Here is a 15391-nt window from a genome sequence, read left to right on the forward strand (position 1 = left end):
TGAGTGCCACAGCCTGTGTGTGGAGAGATGCCAGCATGCTGAGGCTGCCCTTGGGGACCCCATTTTAACCCCCTGGGGGTCCCATTCCCTCATGGAGGGCTCAGTGAGCACTGCAGCCTGTGTGTGGGAGCTGCCAACACTGAGACATCCCTGGGAGGGAGGCTGCAGCCAGGCATCACAGTGCCATCACTCCATTCCCCTTAAGGGGACTGATTTAAGCCCTTAGGGGCCTCATTCTCCATGGGGAGCCCAGAGAGTGCTGAGCCTGTGTGTGGAGAGCTGCTGGAGCCAAAGGGGCTCTGGAAGGGCTAAAGCCAGGCACCACAGCACTGCCACCACCTCATTTTCCCTGGGGAACCCATTTTAACCCCTTTGGGTCCCATTCTGCTCAGAGGGGGCTCAGTGAACACCCAGCCTGTGTGTGGCAAGAGGCTGGCACTGAAGTAGTACCAGGGGTTCTGAAGCTGGAATCCACAACACTGCCACCATGCCAGTACCTCAGAGGAGCTGATTTAAGTCCTTAGGGGCGTGATTTTAGCCCTTGGGGATCCCATTCCCCTCAGAGTGGGCTTAGCGAGCACCACAGCCCATGTGTGGGAGCTGACAGTGCTGAGGTGTCCCCGTGAAGGCTCCAGATGAACACTGCATATCCACCACCATGCCATTCCCCTTACAGGGGCTGATTTAACCCCTTTGGGAGCCCCTTCCCTCATGGGGTGCTCAGTGAGTGCCACAGCCAGTGAGTGGAGAGCTACTGGCACTGAGGGGTCGCCTGGAGGGCCCCATCCAGGCACCACATCCCATTCCTCTTAGAGGGGCTTATTTAACCCTTGGGGGTCGCATCCCCTTCACAGGGGTCACAGTGAACACCACAGTTCATGTGTAGAAGCTGCCAGCACTGAGGTTGCCCTTGGGCAACCCCGTTTTTAGTCATGGGGTGTCCCATCCCCTCAGAGGGGGCTCAGCGAGTGCCACAACCTGCGTATGGAGAGATGCTGGTGCTGAGGTGTCCCTAGGGGGCTTCAGCTGGGCACTGCACCACTGCCATCAACATATTGCCCTCATGGGGGGCTCATTTGAGAGCCCTTTGGGGGTCTCATCCATCAGAAGGAGCACAGCAAGTGCCACAGCCCATGCATGGAGAGCTGCTGACACTAAGATGTCCTCAGAAGGGCTCCAGCCAGGCAGTGCCACCATTGCATTCCCTTTAGAGGGACTGATTTAACCCCTTGGAGGTCCCATCCCCTCACAGGGGGCTCAGTCAGCATCACAGCCCATGTGTGGGAGTTGCCAGCACTGATGCTGCTCTTGGGGAACCCCATTCCCCTTGACAGGAAAGATGGGTGCTCATGTATTTACAAACAATTCCAGGGGTGAGGAATCTCTGCCAACTTCAAGCGCAGGTTTGTTACAGAACCCAGACAGCTTGACCGGAGTTTCTGAACTTTAGGGGGGAAATGACATGTTTATAGGGGGAATATGTGGTAGGTAGTTCCTTCCTAGTACCTCAGCTGATGGGGAAAGGAAGAGGGCAACCAAGGTGAGACCAGGAGTTTAGGCTAAAAGGAGGCTGTGCCCTCTGAAACTGAGAGAGAGAAAACCCCGTGGGAGTATGTCCCAGTAGACAATCTCTCCCTTTATTTGAACAAAATGGCAGGACTCCTCTGTCTCCTTTATGGACACTGCCTTTTCATAGCGTGATTCTCTGCACACACTCAGAGCGCTCAGTGAGCACCCAGCCTGTGTGGTGAGGGCCCCAGACGTGCTGAAGTGAACAGTCAGGACTGCTACCATCTCTGACCCCTCCGAGGGGCTGATTTAAGTCCTTAAGTCCTGTCATTGGCCCTTGGGGTCCCCTTCCCCTCAGAGGAACATGGAGTGTTGCAAGTGCTGAGCTGCCCCGAGGGGCTCCAGCTGGGCAGTGCCACCACCATCCCAGTCCCCTCAGAGGGGCTGAGTTAACTCCTCAGGAGTCCCCTTCCCTCAGGGGGTGTTCAGTGAGCACCATGGCCCTGAGTGGTGTCCCAAGGGGTTAGAGCTGGGCACCACAGCCCCATCCCCACCCCACTCTGAGGGGCGGATTTAATCGTTCAGGACTTCCATCCCCTCTGAGGGGGCTGAGTGAGCCCATGTGAGAAAAAACCGATGACACTAAGCCCGCCCTTGAGGACCTTCAATTTAACTCCTAGGGGATCCCATTCCCCTCACAGCAGGGGCACAGGGAGTGCCACATCCTGCACGTAGCAGCTGCCAGCGCTGAGGTGTCGTTGGAAAGGTGGCTGAAGCCCGCCAAGGCAGTGGCACCACCCCATCCCTCAGGGAGGCCGACTGAATCCCTCAGCTGACCGCCCGTTAACCCGTGGGTGCCCCGTCCCCTCAAGGCGCCCGGGGCTCGGCGGCTCCGCGGGGCGGTGGCGGGAACCGGCGATGGCGGCGGGCAGGCGCCACGCGGCCCGCGCGTGCCCCGCGCATGCGCCGCAGCCCCGCCCCTCAGCGGCGCCCCCTCCCCGCCCTCCGTGCCCCCACCCCCCGCTCGGCCCGGCCCGGCCATAAAAGGCGAGGGCCGGGCAAGGGTCCCCGCCGTTCCCGGTGCCCTCGCCATCCTTCGGGCTCCTCTCTGCCGCCGTCTGGGCCCGCCTGCCCGCCCGCAGCGCCGCTCATGGCCTTCCCGCCGGTGAGTGCGAACACGTGCCGTCTCGCGAGGCCGCCCCGCCACGTGGTTCCGCGCGGCCGCTGCCGGGGGCGCCGTTCCCGCCTGTTTCACCCGTGGGCAGAGCGGATGGGCACCCCCAGCCCTCAGGGCGGCAGGGCATGGAGCTCCCCCGTTTCCCGTCGGAGCGCTGATATGGGATCCCCATTCCCTTTGGAGTGGCCCCGAGGGGGTCCTGCTGCTGAGGTACCCCTGGGGAACAGGGGGCTCTGACCGAGCTCGGGGTCAGGGACCCATTACTGACCAGTGCTGCCTTCAGGGGGATGCCGGGCAAAATCGGAGCCTAGCCTAGAAATCTGTTATTCCACTCTTGTGAGGTTTTAGTGGGGTGAAGCTGGGTTGGAGGTGCTGAGCTCAGGTTTGGATGGTGGGGCGTGTTTGGGTTAGAGTGGGCACTTGTACTTATGCAAGTGATATTTTTGCACACTTTTAAACTGCCTTTTTTTAATGTTAAGGTGACCTAAGGTGCTGTTTTATTCTTAAACAATGTGCGAAAAGTCTGTATAGTATCTGTTTGGGGTGGGGGGTGACACAGCAGACTCAGTTGGTAACTGAGTACGGACAAAGGTGACTCTCCTGAGTGAGACGAGTCTGCTGAAAAACAAGGGTTGTTTTTTTTACCGTTTGCTATTCTCCAGCTGCAACCAATTAACGCTCATTACTGGTGCCTGTGTCCTGGGCTAACAAGAGGTGTGCTGGCACCTGGAGTGGGGCTGCAGGTACAGCTGTGCACAGGGTGGGAGCCGGGCTCGGGGGAAAGCTCCATGAGCCTGTTGCTTTGCTGCAGTTCATCTCAGCTGGAACACTCTCTCTAAACCAATAAAAACCTTGTTCAGCTTTGACAATTTGCTCCAACAGGTAGCTGTGGGTATTGCTTGTGTACAAAGCTGCTTCTGAGTGATGGCTTCCGAATGTTCTGTTTCAAAAAAAAAAAAAAATAGTTGCCTTAATGGTAAAATGCCTTTAAAAACAGGGATTTTGACAAAACAGGTGTTTTTCTGAAGTCAGTGCTTCTCTGTGAATTAAGACCAGTCTTAATTCCAGCCAGGTGCGTTCAAGACATCTCTACTCAGTAAACCCTGGGACAGCTATTAACCTTTAGCCTTGGTGATGATGGGAGAGCTGGTGCAGCCTTGCCTAATTTTGGGATGAGCTGGGGGCGGGAGTGTGTTGCTTGGTGGAAACAGTTACACCAATGTCGTGTTTTGTGGGGTGTAGCTGAATTCAACTTGGGAAGCAAAACACCAACAAAAAAGGATTTTCTGACCTGCCTTTTATTGAAGTATGGAGCCATCTTGGCTTGGTTGTGTTGACATGGGCACCTTTTAACAGCATCTTAAATTTTGCCTTGGGATTGAAAGCCCTCTTGGCTGTAGCTACAGCTCCAAGAACCCCTCTGGGCATGGTGCTGCCTGGGTGAGATTTCTATGGAAGATGTAAAAAGCAAAGGCTGGATTGTAGCTGAGCCTTGCCTGCTCCACAGCATCCCCAGAAGCTAATGCACACCTTGGCCATACTGGAAGGCAGACTGTGTTTAATGACTTCCCTAGGGATTGGGCTATCCTAATCCTGTGCCAGTGCTGTTGTGATGCTGCAGGTTCTGCCTAGCCCTGGGATTTCATTATCTCTAGATTTCCTGCAGGTGTGTGTGCCACGGGGCTGTGGAGGCTCCTCATTTCCCCTTGCCTCGGACGGCTTTGGGGTGTTTTGCTGCACAGGTGTGTGTTGTGCCGCTGAGTGCTGCTGGTTGTGCCTGGAGCGGGCCCTCCTGCAGGTAAACTCTGCGGGCTGTGGGGTCTGTTTGGGGGGTGGGAACTCCGGGGACCCGCCGGCTTTGTGATGCACAGCCGGCAAACGAGCTCTCTGCCATGGTGGTAAAGCTTGCTGGCGCTCTTACTCTGAGGGAGAGGAACTCCTGTTTCTTGGCGCTCTGTTTCTCAATTCTGTGTTTCTTTCGGTTAGAAGAGGGGTCTGGTGCCTTTCAGTACCCTCCTTGAAACCTCAGTGTTCTGGAGATGAATTTCCCTGGCTGGGTGTAAGTTCTTTATTGAGTCAGGATGTGGAGAACTGCCCTCCTGCCTGAGCTTCATCTTCCTGTGTGTCTGTGTATGATGCTGCTTGGGTCTGTGTCTATGACCTCCAATGATTTAACCAACGGTGTCAGAATCGTTTGCTCTGTGGCACTGTGTGCCTGCTGCAGAGAATTGAATTGCCCTTCTCCTTTGGTTCCGATCCAGGGGCTTCCCTAGAAAGGGATCTGATCCAGGGACTTCTAGCTCTCTAAGCAACTGAGTGTCTTAAAAGGTGTTGAGAAGTGGTGTTTGACTCCTGCTGGCTTTAAAGCACCTGTCAGCTGGATCAGCTTCTCCATTCACTTGTTCATCCCCTGACAAAACTGTGTCTGTGTCTCTGTATTGGGATTGTGAGGTGTAGCGGGATGGAATGGCTGAGAATGGCTGTTGGGTCACTGGTTACCCCCCGGGTGTCTCACATGGTGCCAGGAGGACCCACCGGTGGTGCTTGGCTGGTGCCTCTGGAAGCACAGGGGATCTGTAGTTTGTAGGTGCGGTGTGGAGGGCTTCCAGGGAAGCCTGGAGAGGCAGTGTGTTGAATTTGGCAAATCCTTCCAGGTGGGTGGGGTAGGGGAAGCGAATCCTCTCTGGGCTTTGGAGTGCTGTTGCTCGATGATAGAGCAGCACCGGCTCTGGGGACGGAGCCTCAGGCGTAGTGTGCTTCCCTGGGCTTTGGTATTGACTCCCAGACGGATTGGGTGGATTCTCCAGTTTGCAAACTCTTGCCGCCATCCTCTCCAGGCTCTTGGGGGTGGTTTGAGCTCTGAGTGCTCTGGAGACTTGCAGAGCTCTTCTCAAAGGAGTATCTTGTTTTCGGGTTGGGGGAGGGCGAGCCACGAGCCCCTTCCTACAAAGGGTTGCAGTGCTGCGAGGTCCCCTCTACCCTGTGTCCAGGAGGATTGCAGTATGCCAAGGATATCCGTCCAGTCTAGAGTTAAAAGCTCTCTAGCAGAAGGGATTTTTGTGGAAAGGCTTGGCTGTGTTCTCGCTGGTTTCTGTTCCTGTTTGGAGCAGGCTGGTGCTGCCAGTTGTGGAGGCTGAATGAGAAGGAGCGGGGTGGGGCGTTCAGCTGCCTGCTCCGGGTTATTTAGCCTTGCTAGTGCAGACTACTAGGGAAAAGCTTTGCCTCCCACTGGAAGTGGTTCTTTTGCAGGAACAGGAGTTTCATGCTTGTGCCAAGGCAGCCTGATGCGGCACTCCTTTTTATTAAAGATGATTGGCAATACTTTTGTAATTTGAGCTTCTGTACTCCAGCTGCTCTTTATAAAGATGACTTAAATCCTGTTTTTTCAGCCTGCAGCTCGCTTTTAGCCTTACCTGTTTCACTCTTGTAAATGTTCCAGAGTACCGGCGCCTTGTCTGGCGGTGGGCTCTGATGTGTGCTCCTGTATTTACGAACAATGGGTGAGGGTATGGGTGTTAACGTCTTTGAAAATGATTCTTAATGTCTCTGCCAACTTCAAGCCACAGGTTTGTTACAGAACCCAGACAGTTTGACTCCTGAAACAGACAGACAAACGGTCCTTACAAGCCCGAGTTTCTGAACTTTGGAGGAAAAGTTACGTGTTTAAAAGGGGAATATGTGGTAGGTGGTTCGGGAAGGCAGTTCCTTCCTAGTAGCTCAGCTGATGGGGAAAGGAAGAGGACAACCAAGTTTAGGCTAAAAGGAGGCTGTGCCCTTCCAACACCAAGAAAGAGAGAACTCTGCGGGCGTACACCTCAGTGGACAATCTCTCCCTTTATTTGAACGAAATTGCAGGACTCCTCCGTCTCCTTTATGGACACTGGCTTTTCTTAGCATGATTTCCTGCACAGCTCTGAGCATTTCAATAGCCGAGGATCCCAGTCCTCAGCGCTATAGAGATGCTAATAGTCCTAAACGGGCTGGAGTTCTCCAGCAATTGTTTAGGTCCCGCCTAAAGGCACCGTGCGAGTTGACCGTTCAGTAGCTCATTTCTGCTGATGTCAGGACTGGGTTTCCTTGGCTTTTTAGATCTGTGGTTAGGGAGTTGGAGAAAACGATAAGATCGCGATGGTCTAATGACGGAGTGGGGGTGGAATGTAGCGCCAGGCACGGGCTGGGCTGATTTTCCCGTCTCCACGCGAAGCTCAGGTTAGACCAGCCTTCTTGAACGGTCAGCGAGGGGTCATTGGAAGGTAAAACCAACTCGGTGCTCCAGACTTGTTTGTGAGTGAAGTAGAACTGGAGGTTAGCGAGGCCTGAAAGTTGCAGAAGCACATCCAAGAGGTGCCTGTAATTAAGTGTCTTCTTGACAAGTACAAATGGTCCAATTTAGAGCTTCGGTGTGTGGTGGAGGAGCAGGGACTCGTTTGCCAGACTTGATGCTCTTCAGTTCTTCGGATTTGAGTTTAACTTAATTTAATGGCCGGTATTCTGCTCCGGAGGCCGGGACTGGCGGGGTTGTGCCTTCCTGCTCCTCTCTTTAAACCGGCGATACCGACTGCTGGGCATGTTCGGGAGCAGAGTTCTGCAGTGGTTTTTGGGTGGCAGATAGACCTGTCCTCGGCCTCGGAACACTGCTGGTGATGAAGCTTAGCGGCTTCTAAATTGTCAGAGGCTCAAATGTGATACAGCTGCTCCCGAACGATCCTGCACGTCAGTGGCTTGTGAGCAGAGCTGGGAAAGCAGCTGCTCCTCCCGGTTCTCTGGACCGGCACCAGGGTGTGGGAGGGGTTTGATGTTTCTCAGGCAGAAGCTTTACAAGAGGTAATCCTTTTTTAGGATGGTGGCAAAACCTTGATGCTAGTGGATCCGTGCCCATGGAGGGTTTGTGCTAAAGCAGAGATGGTTTGGGGTAACTACCTTTGGGGTCAAGAGCTGCTGCCTGAAGGGAAGATCAGGATTTTATCTTCTGCCTTTCCTCAGGATTTGGGGCTGTTTGATTAGCTGGGAAGCAGTGTTGTTTGGGTTTTTTCTGCAAACCTGGAGTGATTGCTGCTGACTTGGATCATTCCAAGATACTGTTCAGAACTCCAGAATGGGTAGTGAGGTAAGCCTTGTGCTCCTGTGTGTACATAAGAGAAGCTGCTGTGGTTCCTTGTGGTGTCTGCCTGGAGTGTGAGCATCCCACTTCTCCCTTGGTGTCAGGAGACAGATTTTGGGGTAGAAGGTGTGTGCCCTTATTAATCAGATCTCTGCTGGTGTTGTGATGTGCTGGAGAAAAACAGCAGGGAGCTGTGTTTGCAACTCAGCTGGTTTGGTGTGGCTGTCAGTCTAAAGTCCATCCCTGTTCCTTGTGTGTGATGGGCAGTGCTCCGGTGTGCTGTGCTGACAAATTGCTGACCCGTTTGCTTAATTGCTTCTTTAATGCCAAGAATTGGGTTTGAGTGTTGCTAAGACCTGAGCTAATGTGAATATTGGAGGCAGTCCAGGCTTTCCACAATGTGTTGAAAGCTGAGTACTTGCCTATTTGACACACATACTGGTTCTTTTTTACCAGAAAGAAGATCCTGTGAGGAGCATAAAAGACTGCTGGGATAGCCCGAATGCCCCTGCACTTTCCACTTGCAGCAATGCGGATATATTCCGCCGAATAAATGCCATGTTGGACAACTCTCTGGATTTCAGTGGAGTCTGCACCACGCCTGTCACAAAAAGCAAATGTGACACCCTGCCAGGTGATGGAGGGGGGCTGCTGGAGTGGGGAGGCACTTGGTGGGGCCTGGTGGTGGTAATCCTCAGTGATGTGGGTCTTGGTGTGCTTGGTACTGGGGGGCTTTGCTTGTGTGCCTGAAATGAATAATCCAGGTATTCCCTGGCAGTGTGGAGGTGCCCAGGAAAGCTTGCTTGACCTCCCTGTGGTGCTGTGGGTCACTGTGTGCAGGATGTGAGTGCTCCCTGCCTGAGCTGCCAGCTCCTGGTGGGACTACCTCCAGCAGACTCCTTTAGTCTGTCTCTCATGGAGGCAGGATTCATCTGCTCTCAAGGTTAGCAGAGCTGAGTTGCCGCATACATTGAAATGCGAAAGAATTTTGAAAAACCATATTTGCCACAGGTCAGTTAACCTGCATGTAAGAGCACAGGTGGGTGCGGACTTCCCTGCAAAGCAAGCTTGGTGTGATGAAATCAGTGCAGCAAGCTTCTGTTTCCTCCAGGCTGAGGGGAGTGGGCACATTCTGCTGTCTCAAGACAGAAGTTCTGTGCCAAAGCAGAGAGTGTTTGGTCTGGTCTTATTTTTATCCAAGTGAAGGACGTGCTTTTGTCCCTTTGCAGCAGCTCAGGTCTGCCAGTAAATGTACTTGTGCCTGATACTCCTTTTGCCAGCACACCTCTGAGCAGCAGTGCTTGTGCCAAGGATTTGGGCACTTGAAAGGGATTGCTCTTGCCTCTCCAGCCTCTGAAATATACAATAAACACTTCGGCCATTATTGGAAGCAACTAGCCCCTCAGGATATGTCCCAAAACAAAGTGGGAAGTGAAGGGCTGAACCTCTCCAGCTGATGACCTTGCCGGGTGCTGTGGGCAGAGCAGGTTCCTCTGCAGTCACGTGGAGACAGGGTTGCCTTGGTCTCTTGGGTAAGCTGAGGTTTAATCAAATGGGTGTGGAAAAAAGCTCTAAATGAGTGTCTGGGCACCTTGTGGGTCTGTTTGATGCCTGCACAGTGCAGGTTTGTTCTGGGCTCATGAAATGACTGCTACCAGATGACTTCCAGTGCAGCTTAATCTCCTGGGTATTTTGAGGACTTAGCAGTGTGGACTGGGGGCTGATCTGGCCATGTGATCCTATGCTGGTGCTGCAGAAATACCAGAGGAAGTGAATTGCTTGCTTCGAGGCCTGGATCCATGGCCAACATTGCTTGAAACCTGCATGGTAAAGTGGCATAGGAGGTTATGCTGGCTCCTTTTGAGCAGTGGGGTAGTGAATATTAACCAGTTCAGGTTAGGGGTGCATTTTTAGAGATTTGCTGTTGGACTGAGCTGGTTTGGCTGGGGGTTTTTTTGTTGTTCTTTGGTCCCCTGGCACGGCAGTAACCAGTGCTGTATCTGATCTGGATGCACTGGAAGCATAAAGGAAAAGTAAACAGAAATACTGTCCTTTATCTCCTTGCAGTGTATTAATGAAAGAGTTGTTTCTGGCTTCTGTGTTGAAATCGTAGCTATAGCCCTTCCTACTCCATTTGTAATGGAACTATTTCATAGAATCTTAGAACATGTTCATGGTATTTTCTGATTGAGTTTCAGCTTGCCAAAGTTAACCTGCTTTATGAAGGAGATGTCTGTGTGGTAGAGCAGTTGGGTCCTGTGAAGATGTGGAGTGGTTCTGGTTTTGGGTCTGGGCTTAAGAGCTGGCATAGCAATTTTGACTTGCCGTGCTGTATTTGACTTTGAAAATTTCTCTGAGGGATGGGGGTGTTTGCTGGGCACTGAAGTAGAACTTGTTCTACTGCTTTTTCTGTCATGTACTCTGGTTTTTCCTAGGGATGGCTGGACTAGAAGGTCTTGCTGGTGATGCCTTGTCTGGAAACTTGAGTTTCCCAGTGGTGTTAAACTTTTTATTTCAGGGGATCAGTAAGTCTTGTGGAAAACCTCTCATAGGGCAAGTACATTAGCACTCGGATATAAATAAGTGCCTTTCTCTAGCAAATGTTATTTTTGCTGCAGGGAAACCAAAGTTGTGCTTTGGGGACACCCTAAGCAGCTTTTTTTTTTCTTGCTGTGGCAGCTGAAGACCAGTGTCACCAGTGAGTGCTGGGGGCCTTGCTTAGCAGTAGTCACCTAGACAGGAGAGTTTCAGCTTGTGACAAATCCCTTGTATAGTGATACAAATGCTTATGATGTTGTGAGGAAAGAATTCCTCACTCAAAGGATACTGCTGCTGGGGAGGGCTGCCTTGGGCTAATGGAAGTGTGAAGGAACTGATAAGAGAACAACCTGGGCCAGCAGTTACCAGCTGTAAATTCGTGGATGAGTCAGCATCTGCCAAAACGCTGGCAGCTCAGAGTTACTGGTTTCCCTGCAGTCCCAACCTTGTTTCCTTAACACTGGAGCTGGGACCTCGAGTAGGTAAGGAGGGCCTGAATGTGACAGCTCTGCAAGCCTTGTCCTGACTTTGGAGCTGAAAAATGTAGGAGCTGCTCATAATATTTGATAGGTCTGATAATGAATCTTCTCCATGAAAAAGCTGTCAGTGTCAGCAGGAATGTGAATCCTGGGGCACCTATGATCTATAAATGGAGGAGTTACTTTGATGCCTGGACCCTGGCCTGAGTTGTGCAGAAATTCACACCTGATGGCTGTAAGGCTCAGCAGCTGATTGCTAAAATTCAGAATATACTGCAGGTGTATGGGCAGGTGGTTAAGCCTGGAACAAGCTGTTGGAGCTGCTTGCCTTGCCATTGAATGAACTGCTGGGTAGGTGACCAGTGGAGCAGAGACCCTTCATCTCATGTGGTGTTTTGTCATTGCTCCAAGTCACTTCTGAAGAATTCCTGAGTCCTGAGCTTTTACTTTGTGCAGGAACAACTGTAGTTAGACTAGATTATCATATAACTCCTTGCTTGGGCAGGCTTAATGAATCTGGAGATCCACTGTGGATGTAGTAGCTATAACAGGTGAAAGGACTCTCTTTTTGCAACTTAAGCTCTTTTAATGGCAGAGCTTGGGGAAGAGACTTTATTCCAGCTGTAAATGCGTGTACTTTAATCTCTTTGTGGTCCCTCAAGCTTTTCAGTTGTCATCTTCAGGTCAAACTAAATTTATCCCGGCTTGGACTTGTGTTGAAGAAGCCCCTTTGAGCACTAAGAGGATTACACGTGGTGGAGAAGAGATGGCAGAAGTTTGTGACCTTTCATTAATGCTATTGGGGAAGCACGTGTGGAGACACTTTACTGGGCTGACAGTGAGGCCCTGCTGGGATCAGTCCAGCAGCAGCCTGAGCAATGTGAGAGGACAGGCTGATTCAGCACTCCTGGATCCATCCACGCTGTCAGAGTGTTATCCTCCTCTGGGCAGAGCTGGGACTGCTGCTGCAGGTTCAGCTTGTCACACCTTAAGCTGGCTCTCTGTAAAGATCAGCCTGCAGCTGATGATAATCCTTGGTGAACTGGGTTGCCTTGTCAAAGCCAGCTGTGTTGGGATGCCCAGGCTGCCCCTGCCCCGAGGTTTGTGGGCAGCTGCTCCAGGAGCTCTCTGAGCACCGGGCTCAGGGTGCTCTCCCAGACTGTGGGGAGAGCTGTCACTGTGGGACCTGTCAGGTGGCTTCTGAGACAGAGTCGTGGTGCTTCACAGCTGCTGCCTGTCCGGCTGCCTCAGTCCTCTCTGGAGAACGGCAGAACCTCCTCAGTGTGTGCAGGCCTTAACCTTTAGTGGCTTTTTGTGTGGTGCTGGAGATGGGAGAGACGGTGTGGCCTTGACAGAGGCAGGAGTCAGCATCTCCTGCTGGAGCAGCTGCCTGTCCTTGAGCAGCTGCTTCACAAGGAATGTGGTTTTAAAGTTGTTGCATATGTTTATCACTTATCTGAATAAGAACGTGAGCAAGGGCAGTTTCTTATCTAGCTGGTGGCTTGTTTGCCAGGCTTTAAAGCTGGGCCTTGCTGGGTGGAAGGTGCTGCTGCCTACACAGGCTTTTGAAATCACCCTGTTGTTTCTTTTGCATGCTCGCTCTAAAAGGAACTTTAAAGATGCGTAGGTACCCCAAATGTCGGAGCAACACCGAGCTCTTTCATTAAGCTCTGCTCATTTAACAGCAACAAAGCAGCTATTATTTTGCTCTAACTTGACAGTCGGTTGTGTGAAGAAATGGGAGATGCTTAAATTACTTCCTTTGGATGGGAGAGGCTTCAGGTGCCAATTTCAGTGTGTAGAAGCTGTTAGTTGTGGCCCATCAGGCTTTAATGACTCTGTGGCTACTTTATTTAAGGAAAACTGAAGGACAAATGCAAACCCAGACTAACTGATGACTAAATCAGCTTCCTGTTTGGTCTTAACTGCAGTCAATTAATGACTTATCACTTGTTTGGCCCTCCAAAAGTCTCTGATACTGTAATGTAAATTTCTCTGCTCTTCCGTGCCTAGCAGCCCCAAGGAAACATTCCAGACAGCTGGATGCAGCTGACCTGATATGCATAGTCTTGGATCAGGGAACAAAATGCCCTAGGATGTAGAGACCCAAAAGGTCCCTCTGCGTACCTGGAGGTACTGAGGCAGAGTGAGACTGTTAGCAGGAGCTCACCTGAAGCTGGCAGAACCATTCTGCCTGCCCCGAAGAAATTCTGGATGGCAGGTACACATCCAAAACAGGGAAACTCCACACTTACACCCCAGGAAAAGAGCACACTTACTTCCCTTAGTCTTGTTGGCCTTTGAGTTTAAAGTGTCGCATTGCCAGGTCCTTGCCTATATAAGTACGAGGCTTCTTGCTACTGTAAAGTGGCTCTGGTAATTTGGTTTTGTATGAGATGTGCAGATGGAAGCAGGTCAGTGTTCTGCAGAGCAGGAGCTTGGCCTAGAGCTGTTACACTCTGCAGTGGTCACAGATAGGTGGTGTTCCTGAAGATCCAGCAGTTTTCTGATTTTTACTGAGCTCTGTCACTGAGGCTTTGGTGCTGTAATTCTGTGACAGTCTGTTACTCTTGGAAGAGGGAGGTAGAGCAGCAAGACTGTTGCAGTGCCTCTTGGTTTCTGAAGTAGCTGTTTGCCAGCTGCTCAGATTTTTGTGGTTGCAGAATAAGGCAGACTCCTTCATCTGGCTGTGAAACAGGTCACGCAGCAGCATCTCCACTTCAGGAACTTTTCAGATTACAGGGAAGATGCTTAGCTGTGTTTCAGAAAAACCTCTTGTAACTAGTAGGTTTATGCTGAACAAGTGCTTTTCTAAGTCTGTGATGATCTCCACTGCACTTTGGGAATACAGTTGGCTCATCTGAAAGCTTTCACTTGGGTATTTGTTTGTCTTGTGTGCAGAAGGCACTTGAGAGGCTTAATTTTCAGGGATGCAATTCCTAGCCTTTACAATTGGAGATGTAGAGAAGTATGAAAGGCAAAGCAATGCTGCTGGTGGTGGCTGCCTTCCTATTTGTCATCTGAAGCTTTCTGCCTCTGGCATCCCAGGTTTGGTTTGGAACTTCAGCCTTGGTCAGAGCTCTAGTCCAGTGGGGTAAATCCCCAGTTTTGTCAGTGAATGGAGCTTACAACTGAGCTGGGCTTATCCTTCTGCTGCCCTCAGTGCTTGAGGCCCACATCCAAGGAGAGGTTTCATCTGTATTCAGGCTCTGGCGGAAATCAGCATGTGGGAGCAAAGGGAGAGCTGTCCTGGCTATGGAGGTAGTAGTAGTGGGATCTGACTTGGTTTCATGTTTGCGTAACCATTCTGAGAAAACCCAGAGGAAGAAAAACCCTGTTTGCTGGATTGTTAGCTGGCCTTCCCAGATCTGGAAAACTCAAATATCTGAACAATTTTGTGCTAGGTTGGAGCAGCACCTTTCCAGACTGATGGCACAGAGATGCTGCTGCTATGGGCTGGGAACTGAATCATGTTCCCTGCTCCCTTAACCCACAACCTGCCTGTGGATCACAGCTTCTGCTGCCAGGCCTTGTGGATCCTTCCCAAGCAGGCTTAGCCTGTAATTTCTTAAATATTTTCTTGTTTGAAGTGCCTGGTTGGTGCAGCCATGCTGCATACCGGATCAGGGGAGCGAACCAGGCTTAAAACTAACTCCCTGTGGCTTGGTTTTAACCAGATGAGCTCCCCAGCCCAGCTTCCTGTGTGGAGACTCACCTGCCTAAAGTGGTATGGGTGGGGAGGATGGGCTGGGCTGGGGCTCTGGGAGCTGTCTTTGCCTGCAGGTGAGAGCTGAGCTCACCTTCCAGAGCCTTTGGAGTGTCTTAAATCCAGGGCTCACAGTTAAAGTCTGGAAAATGTGGTTTTCCATGTGGGCAGTGGTTTGGAAAGCTGTCTGGCCTGTGCTGCAGTGTGGCTTGGCTACAGGGATCTCCTGGACAGGCAGGAGGGAGTCACCCAGGAGAGACACTTGCTCCAAGGCTCCAGTGAAGGGAGTGTTTTGTTAAGGACTTTGTTCTCATCACACTGTTGAAATCAAACCCAACAGGCTTGGGAGGCAGGAGCTCAGTCTCTCCCAGACGCTCGGGCACGAGCCCAGCGCAGCACTGCTCCCTCTGCCAGGATGGTTGGCTTCCAGTGGCAACTCCAGGGAAAAATCCAGGTTGGAAGGGCTTGTGCTGGTGGTTGGTGCTTGGAAAAAAATGCAGTAAAACATTTGGGTTGGGCTGTGTCAGGTTACAAAGTGAAGTTATTTAGTATTTGGTAGACATTTAGCTATGAATAACTTGGTCATGACTCTTTTGACTGAATTTTTGTTGGAAATTTAATTCTTCCTGCTCTAGTGTCTGATTAGTTTTTTCTGCCTGCAACAATTGGTTGCTTTGTAACAAATCTCCAGACTCTTGACTTTTAAAAATAACTAGTCCAGAAGTCTGTTCTTTTTTTTTTGTTGTTGTTGTTGATATTTTGGCTGGATGACCTGTGTCTGTCTTTCATTCTGGCTGGGAGTATTAAAAGAGAAGCAGCTTGGGCTGACTGTTGGCTTCTGATGGGAAAAGGTCTAATTAAAAACTGCTGGTTTTCTGAGT

The sequence above is a fragment of the Zosterops lateralis genome (genome assembly GCF_965231275.1).
Source record: "Zosterops lateralis genome assembly, chromosome: 13".
In the NCBI taxonomy this organism is placed as follows: Eukaryota; Metazoa; Chordata; class Aves; order Passeriformes; family Zosteropidae; genus Zosterops; species Zosterops lateralis.